We start from the raw sequence: 10,281 nt of genomic DNA, 5'->3' as shown, positions 1-10,281 counted from the left end.
TAACTGTATGTAAGTTATATTTCAATAAAGATGACTTTACAAGAATAAGAAATGATTTTACAAGAACAATGTTATAGATTACCAACAATTTTCTGTTAAAAGATTTTTGACACTTTCTTACGTCATGACTCCTAAGTATCAGTTTCTTGTAGAAAACATGTTACTGTAAAACCAGTGGTTCTTGAACAGATAGAGATGTGGTACATGTATACCGAGTATTACTCGGTCATTAAAAAGAATGAGGAATTCCCTGGTGGTCCAGGGGTTAGGAATCCACACTTCCAATGCAGGAGCGCACAGGTTTGCTCCCTGGTCAGGGAACTAAGATCCCACATCCCATGCAGTGCAGTCAAAAAGACAAAAAGAAGAATTAAATAAGGTCATTTGCAGCAACATAGAAGGATCTGGAGCTTATCATACTAAGTGAAATCAGACAAAGAGAAAGACAAGTATCATATGATATCCCTTGTATGTAGAATCTTTAAAAAATACAAATATTTACAGAACAGAAACAGACATAAACAGAATGAATTTATGGTTACCGGGGGAAGGTCAGTGTGGAGGGATAGATTGGGAGCTTGGGATTGACATGTACACATTGCTACATTTAAAATAGATAATCAGCAAGGATCTACTATAAAATAATAATAAATAAAACCAGTGGTTCTGGGCATAGGGTGACTGTATCCCCTACCAGACGTCTGGCAATGTTTGGAGGTATATTTGCTTGTCACAAGTGGGGCAGGGGGTGAAGAAGGCAGCTGCTGATGTCTGGTGTAGAAAGGCCAGGATACTGCTAAACATCCTGCAATGTATAGGGTAAGACTGCCTCTATGCAGAGAATGATCAGGCCCCACATGTCAAAAGCACTCTGCTGTAAAACACGTCCCGAAATTATATTCTGATGTGCACACAAACATTAGTGAACTTTAATTAGATTTACTTGTTGAATGTGAGCATTTATACAATATCACCATTGTGCAGTACGGTGACCAAGGGGACAGTTTCGCAGTTGATGGTGCTAAAAATTATTTATCCTACATGATAATGTCAAACTTTGAAGTATGGACTGCTAAAGGATGAGGTAATAAAAATAATATTTGACTTTTTTAAGAAGTCCATCTGAAGACATTTCAGGGACACAGGTGTAACATAAAGAGAAGCTGTAAGTTTAATGAAAGAGCAATGATTCCCTTAATATTTGTGTTTAGAATCACCTTGACAATCTATTTTAAGTGGGAAGAGTTCTAATAAGTACAATGAAATCAGACTTAGGGTGTGAGAAATACATATCTTTGCCTTCAAATGTCTTACACTATTAATGAGCTCATTTATTAAAACATCCTTAAAAGTGTTCTTTTCATATTCATTACTAACTTTTGTTAAATACTTTATCTAGAGACCCATGCATGGTCAATAATGCTAAATAGTTAAGCTGTAACATATAAAACATTCAAAGAATTTCACTTACCAAGATATTAATGTGCATTAACCAGGACTCCATTCAGTACTGAAATATTTATTAATACGAGTGAATTATTTATTCCCTTGTTTTATTCATTGCTTAACATCTCAGCCCTTTTGATTTTGAAATTTCATTTCGTTAGGAAAAAAATCTCAGAATGGATCTTGCCACGTTTACAGAGCTTAATATCATAGTTTACAAAAAATACTATTCTCCAAAGGATGAGATTTTCAGCAAATGTGACTTAGCTAGAAGGGCTGCATACAGTATGGTGTTGTGGTGCCAGAGAACATACAGTTAGTGTCTGAGGATGAGATGATGATGGGGGAAAAGGAGAGGAGGGACAAAATAGACAAATGGAAACAGAATGGGAATGGATGTCAAAGGATTAACATTAATAGTATGTGGCTAAATTAGTCCATAAAATGTAAGATGAGATTACACTTTATGAAATAATTAAAAAAATAAAATGTAGATGGCTTAGTGCCACAAATAAAATCTATATTGATTTGTATCATCATCACAGGTAGTAATTCTAATAATTGACAGTTATACTTATCAGAGTCAATTTTCTGATTAAATGGAGCCTGGTAAATCATTTTCTTATCTCACCAGTAAAAGGGCATTTGTGTGAGACTCCAAGGGTTACACAGAGCATAAATTAAGTAAGTATTTCTTGTTTTTATTCCATTTCTATGTAAATCACCATTCAGTAAACATTTAGTGATAATGGCAAAATTATTTCACAGCTACATTTTAAAGTACAAGCTGCAAAGGAAATGACTGGACAATCTAAAAGTCACAGCATTGATTTTTTTCGAATTCTGCAACAAATGATATTTTATTTTCCTGCTTACAAATGATTATCCAACCTTTTGTCTTTTCAACTCAACGTTTATTCAGTATAGTTTTTGAGATGGATTCAATGCTTCAGTTTGCTCTGACTTCTGACCTTTTAAAAAGCAGTGTTTATTGCCTCCTCACTTTTCTGCCATGTGCATGATGGTGCAATTGCTTGAATCTCTGTTAGTATTGACTAAAGACATAGCCATCATAAATTTTCTGCTGACCATTTGTATTTCTAATTTAGTGAGTGTGCAGTATAATCCTTGATTCTTGTCTCCCTAAGGATCACAGCTAAATTCCACCCTTTAAATAGCTGGTAGATACATCACAAAAGTGACTCTTTTCCCAATAAGATATAAATCACCTAACTGACTGGAAAGACAATCAAATATTTAGTTCTGTGTTCCTGATTTTCTGTTAGGAACAAAGAATTCTCCAGGGCTATCACAGAAAACTTAGAAATTTTTTTTCTTAACCTTTTAAGTTCAGAAAAGATTTGGCAGAAGAGGGAGAACTTGATTATTAAGAAATAGAAATAAATCATTAGTAATAAGCACCACTTGTGCCTTTTAATAAACTGACTAGCTTGACTAGGTTTACTAGCTTTACTTTTAATAAACTGACTAGCTTTATTAGGTTAACTTCCGTTAATAGATCAGTGTAAAGCTACCATCAATAAACTAAGTTAAAAATTTATTTTTTTCAAATTAGTTTGATCACTGTCAATGATGTCCTGGTAACTATTTAACAAATGGTTTGGGGGGTGGGAGGGGCTTCCCTGCTGGCTCAGATCAGGGAAGAATCTGCCTGCGATGTAAGAGACCAGAGTTCGATCCCTGGGTCTGGAAGATCCCCTGGAGAAGGAAATGGCAACCCACTCCAGTAATCTTGCCTGGAAAATCCCATGGACAGAGGAGGCTGGTGGGCTACAGATCATGGGCTCGCAAAGAGTTGGACACAACTGAGTGCCTATCACTTTCACTTGGGAATGGTAGGAAAGTAAATCGTGGTAGTGTTTGTTGATTTCTATGGTACAAATATTCTCACTACTATGGCAGATTTCCAGACACCAATGTGGAAGCAATTGGTTTAACAATTTCTTAAAAAAAGTTAAGCAGGTCTGGCAAACTAGTAGGAGACAGCTTGAGTACACCACTGCTAGTAAATGTTAACCAATCATAAAGAAAGAAATTATTATATCTCATGATTATCTTTAAAGTCTTATTTGCAATATTAATTCAAATAGTCTTGGAAAGGAAGATTAAAAACTGATAAAACTATCATAAAGCAAATATAAGAGTATGGCCAGTCTATTTAAAAGAAGGATGTACAGAGGATAATAAATCTGTAATAATAAGTCAGGATATTGTCTTAAACACTGAACTTCTACAGGGAACCCAGCAGTTTTAAGTCATAGTCTATCAATAATGCGAAATGTGGCAGTCAACTTTCAAAGGTTTTTCTAAGAGAGAGGGAAAAATAAAGCTTCAAAAGGAAAGTTAGAGATTATTCTAAATTTGGGAGTGACACAAACAACAGCAAAGACTGAAAAAGAAAGCCAATTTTTTTTTAAGTTTAAAAGAAAAAAAAAAACATGAGGAGAAAATACATTTTAACTTCATAAAACGTGAACCAGTAAGTTTTGAGAAAATAATTTCACACAATAAAATTGGAAAAATAAAAATTCAAAGATACCCAACTGTGATAATGTGAGCAGCAACCGGAAAATATGTTGACAAGATGATGGGCAAAAATGCCAGAGCCTCCGATAGAAGACTTAGCCAGGATGGTAGAACTCAAATGCTATTTACACAGCCTCTATGGAAGTACCCACAGACTTATGCTGTTCTAGAGTTTTCTTGGTTAAAAATTGCTTGAAATTTGTAGGGTATTGGTTGCTTTTGTAAAGCAGAAAATGTTCCTGTTTGAAAAATAATTTTTACTTTAATGAACACTTAACATTGAGCACATTTTGTATCTCTGGACATCTTTTTTTACCCCACCTCAGAGCACACATCCCCACTAAAAAGTATATTCAAGCCAACTATGGGAACTTGAGTCTTCTGAGCTCTGACCCTACAAATGGGCTTTCCTCGACAGAGTGCCCTGGCCCATGCTCTGGGGCCTTTCAGCAAACACCTCGGTGCACTGAAAACAGCTCCTGATTAAACCAAAGTTGATAGGAAAAGGAACCAAAACAGGCTTAGAGGGGTTACACTTCCTTCTTCATCCTGTCCTCCATGCCCTCAGTCCCATGCAGTAAAGCTCAAAATGTCCTTTTTTTCTTTTCTTCCTAGTTAAAAACTACACTCATCCAGCAGATGCAGCTCAGGTCTCACTTTCTTGATCTAGGTCCCCCAACAGCCTCCTGGCACAGCCATCTCTCCAGACAGAACCATGCTTGCCTGAACCACTTTCTCTCACGATATAATCATATGGGACCTCCTTTGATTTACCTGTTTAGAGAGCAATGTCTATCTGTCCAACGGCCCTGTGGGCAGGCAGGATCTGCATTTCATGTCATTTATCTTCACCCCCTGGCTACTGGACCATTCTTTCTTTTTTCCTCCCTTCCACAAGTATCTATTAGCAAGCTTCCTGTTTGTCAAGTACCTATCTGCTAGATACTGGAGAAAAAAACATATTTGAATAAACTATTGCTTCTGAGTCTGAGTGAGAAACAAATTTGAATGAACCATGAGTCCTTTTAAAGATTTTGGCCCTCCTTACCTCTCCAACCTAACCTCAACACTTTTCCTTTAGCTCTAGACAGAAAAACAGATATTCAATTCTCTAAATACACTATGTCCTCCCATCTCCAGGGTACTGAGTTGTTTCCTGTGTCTAAGAATGCCTTGCCCACCCTACTCTTATTCTGTCCTTCCTCCAGTTTGTATCTGAACACCACTGACTCAATCCTTCTGGTCTCAGACTAAATGGTATTTCCCCAGGAGCCCTCCCTGATCCCCAAAGTGGAGTACCCTTTTTATGGGCTCCCCTGTACTGTTCCCAACATTGCACTTTCAAAATGGAGTTGCCTGTTCATCTGTGTGTGTCACTGAAATCCGTTATCTATTAGGACAGATATGTGTTGCTGTTGTGAATTAGGTACAAGTCATGTGCATGTTCATGGTATTTTTGGTACCTAGCAGGTATTTTTCACATGGTACTGAATGAATGAATGTTCAAAGGTAAGCAGGTCGAAATTCCTGCCCTTGAGAACATCACCATCTAGTGGAGGAGTGTCTATCAGTTGCTCAGACACCTTGCGACACCATGGACTATATAGCCTGCCAGGCTCCTTTGTCCATGGAATTCTCTGGCAAAAATACTGGAGTGGATTGTTATTCCCTTCTCCAAAGATCTTCCTGACTCAGGGATTGAACCCAGGTCTCCTGCACTGCAGGCAGATTCTTTACCTTCTGAGCCACAAAGGAAGCCGCCAGTGGAGGAGAAAGACATTCAAATAGATAAACTATAGTACAAGGTGCTACATTTTACCACATAGGGGCTTTCCAGATGGCTCAGTGGTAAAGAATCCACCTCTCAATGCAGGAGACACAGGAGACTCCAGTTCAATCCCGGGTTGGGAAGATCCTCTGCTAGAGGAAATGGCAGCCCACTCTAGTATTCTTGTCTGCAAAATCCCATGAATAGCGGAGCCTGGCGGGCTCCAGTCCATGGGATCACAGATAGTCAGGCATGACTGAGCGCACACACACACAAGTCCTCTACATACTAACCTTCAAGTTTCAAACTTTCAAAGATGCGAACATGCATTCCATTAGCATCAGTTGTGAGTGAAATTGCAGCTTGCCCTCCATCTCCTATGGCTGATGATCCTGCAGCTCTACCGTCTCCCACCTCTTCTCCCTCCTCCAGGCAGTAACTCTTCTTGCCTCTTCACTCAGTGCCAGCCTCTGTATGTTAACTGTGGTACTGTAACATATTTTCAAGGTACTATTCTGCAAGATTTAAAATGTTTTGCTTTTTATGTATTACTTGTGTGAAAAGTATTATAAACCTATTCAGTACTATAGAGTCAATTGTGTTAGTTGGATACTTAGATTAACTTTATTGGACTTATGAACAAATTGGACTTATGAATGCACTCTTGGAATGGAGCTTGTTCCTATGTAGGGGATTTACTGTAAATACATAGACAAATAAGCTATGGGGTTCCAAAGGGATTAATTTTGCCTGTGAAGACAAATTCTTCACTAAGGAGGTAAAATTTGAGCTGAGTTTGGAAGGCTTTCAAGATGTACTAAGAGAGAAGAGGCTCGTAGCAGATGCTCAGTGATTTAACTCTTCTTGAATGTTTCAGCATAGCTCTGTACATGTCTATATGGTCTTAAATGTTTTAGACCTTCCAGGTGACTTTCAGTGCAAGAAAGAAAAGACCAGAGTTTGGCCATAAATGAAGGACTCGACTAATCAGGACAGAGGGAAGGACTGTATTTGGAAAAAGACTGTGTGCATATGTGTGTGTGTATGTTAGTCACTCAGTCATGTTTGACTCCCTGTGACCCCATGGACTGTAGCCAGCCAGGCTCCTCTGTCCATGGAATTCTCCAGGCAAGAACATTGGAGTGGATTGCTGTTTCCTTCTCCAGGGGATCTTTCCGATCCAGGGCTCAAACCCAGGTCTCCTGCATTGCAGGCAGATTCTTAAACATCTGAACCACCAGGGAAGCTAGGAAAAAATAAAAGATTCAATAGTATCAAATATAAATCAAATCAGTGACTTCTGGCAAGACTATTAACACTTACTATATCTACTAGAAAGAAACTGCATCAAGAAGAGTGAAACAGCTGCTTGCCTATGCCATTCAATGTAAGGAGCGCAAATTAAAAGGCTTGAGAGAAGGGAATTCTTCACTGAACACATAAGGGAAAGTTCAGCAGTTCTGGAATCTTATAACCTGTGAAAGTTTTACCAAAGATGAATATAAAGCCAACATTCAACACGAATCTAGACTCTAGTGGAAATCATCAAGCATGTTACGTGGAGCTGGGCCAGATGAACATGTATGACTCCCGACCTATAAAACCTTCCCTCCACAGCCCTTACAGTGCAAGCAAGATGTGAAAAGTGGTATCAATAAAGACCAAAAGGAGACTTTTCTCACTTTTAGGTAAATGAAGAAATATTGATTAGTCCTTAATTTCTTGAGAAATTAAAATTTGAGTAAGTTTAAAATTACTCAGGCTACCACTCTGGACTCACCCCTGAGCATGATGTCACAGTTCACCTACCAGAAACAGCTGCTTGGTTGTCTGCATACACGAATCATCACTACGCCAAAGCCTTTCGTGATGTTATTTCATTTGCCTGGGCTACTTTCTCCTATCTCCCTTCTACCATCATTAACCAGCTAAAATCTATTCTACTTTCAAGACAAAGCTTAAACATTACCTCCAAAAAGCCTTTTCTGAACCCCAAGGCTGTGGTGTTTGCCCCTGCTCTGTGCCCTTGTAATATTTTTGCCTGTTTTTGTCTTAGTAACTTACCAACTCTACCAGTAGAGGGTCTTACTTATATTTATGTTCACAGGGTCTCTAGCCATTCCTAGGACCTAATGGGCACCCAGAAAATGAATGAACAAATTAAAAGAATGTATTAAAGTGTTGTTGGAAGATTTTCTAACATGATTAGACATGGGGCTTCTCTGATGGCTCAGATGGCAAAGAATCTGCCTGCCATGCAGGAGACCATGTTTGATTCCTGGGTTGGGAAGATCCCCTGAAGAAGAGAATGGCTACCTACTCCATCATGCTTGCCTGGAAATTTCCATGGACAGAGGAGCCTGGCTGGCTACAGTCCATGGGATTGCAAAGAGTTGGACACAACTGAGTGACTAACACTTTCACTTAACTTCCACTTTTTCATGATTAGACCTATGCCTCAGGAGGACAAGTCTGACAGCAATGCGCAGGATGATTAAAGTGTGAAGACATCAGAACCAGAAGCAAGAAGAATTGGGGGCTATAAAAAGAACTCAGGAAAGTGGTTATGTACATCTAGGTTAAGGAGATGCCAATGAGGACTGTAAGGAGGGGATCAATCTGGGAGGTTAACCAGAAGTTAAACCAATGGAGTCTTTAATAAGGAAGATAAATCATATTTTTAGTCTTTCTGTTATTAAGTAACCGATCAACAGAAGAATAATACCATTAACAAAAAGAAAGGAGTCTAGAATAAGGGTAACTTTGGAGAAAGGACTAGAGGAGGGGAGAAAGATGGCAAGAAGCTAATAAACTATCCAGACATAAAATTATTAAAGGGGCAGAAAGGGGCCAGGAGGATGCAGCTTCACTGAAGCTAAGGTTTGGGAAAGCTTTAAGGAAAGTGTGGTCCAGAGTAAGAACGCTGCAGTGAAGTCAAGAAAGATGTCAGGGAATTTCCTGGCAGTTCAGTGGTTAGGACTTCATAATTCCACTGCAAGGGGCACGGGTTCAATCCCTCTATGGGGAACTAAGATCCTACAAGCTGCATGGTGCGGCCAGGAAAAAAAGAAAAGAAAGAAAGACGTCAGCTTTAGTTATCTTAGCTCACAAACCCCAAGGCAATGGCTTTTGGGATTTAGGGTCTCAGATTCAAATACAGCTCCTTCCAACAGTTCCCCCTCCTCCTAACCTGTCCTTGATCTTCCATTATGAAAATTGTTGGTTGAAACTTACCTCTCAGGTACTCAGCAACACTGGACTATTCCTTTATTTCACAGAACCTTTTAAGGATCAGTTGTGCCAAAAATAACAAGAAATATTCAGTCATTTGGAGCATATTTTTACGTCCAAATGAAACCAAAATATTTAAATAATTAAACATGTCCTGTTAACTGGTTAAAAGTCAGAGAAATAAAAATACTTTTATTTCAACAACACAGATGGAAGAGACTAGGCTTCCTCCTTGAAAAAGTTCCTTTTTGTTACTTAGGTCACACTGTGTTGGGATTAGGTGTAGCTACAGTAACAGAAAACCTAAAATAACAGTAACTAAAACATGGAAAGATTTACTTTCTTCTGTAAAAGAAGTCCCCATGTGGTAGTCCAAGCTTAGATGGCAGCTCCAGGCAGCAAAGGAGCCTGGAGCCTTGCCTCCATGCTCTGCCATAGTTTAAGTCACCTCATGGTCTAAAATGGATGCTGGAGCTACAGCCATAACGTCAAATTCCACGGAAGAAACAGAAAAGGGGAAAAAAAGCCAGAGAGTTGTCCTCAGCTGCCTGTTCCTCTTTAAGTAAACTTTCTGGAAATTCCTCCCAACAAGTCCAACAATTTATGTTCCATCTCATTGGCCAGCACTTAGCCATTTGGATCCACCCAGTCAGTGAAAGTAAAAGTGTCAGTCGCTCAGTCATGTCCAACTCTGTGGGATCCCATAGACTGTAACCCATCAGGCTCTTCTGTCCATGGGATTTCCTAGGCAAGAATAGTGGAGTCGGTTGCCATTCCCTTCTCCAGGGGATCTTCTCAACTCAGGGGTTGAACCCAGGCCTCCTGCACTGCAGACAGATTCTTTACCATCTGCGCCCCAGAGAGGCTGAGGAATGTGATTTGTTTTCAAATCTGAACACAGAGCTTGCCCCATAATATAGGGGTTCTCTTGTTAAGAAAAAGGGAGTATGGATAATGGGCAGCTAGTAATCTCTTCCACGTGTCTTCTGTTTTAAATATGGTGAACTCCTTACCTAACATGTCTTAAATGCAGTAAGCTTAAGAAGAAGGAAACTTACATGTAGAATTAAAAAATAAATAAAACCAAAAATGAGCTTTTAGACAACAGAGTGGTAGTTGCCAGAGGCAGAGCAAAAAGCATGAAGGGAGTCAAAAGATAAAACTTCCATTCATTAAATAAATCATAAAAAGAAAAATCATTAAAAAATCCAGGGGATGTATTGTACAGTATTGCTGCAATGTACATCAAGGGGATGTAATGTGCAGTATGGTGATTTAATAACACTGTA

This window comes from Muntiacus reevesi, chromosome 5 (genome assembly GCF_963930625.1).
Source record: "Muntiacus reevesi chromosome 5, mMunRee1.1, whole genome shotgun sequence".
Taxonomy (NCBI): domain Eukaryota; kingdom Metazoa; phylum Chordata; class Mammalia; order Artiodactyla; family Cervidae; genus Muntiacus; species Muntiacus reevesi.
This window is presented reverse-complemented; position numbering follows the sequence as displayed.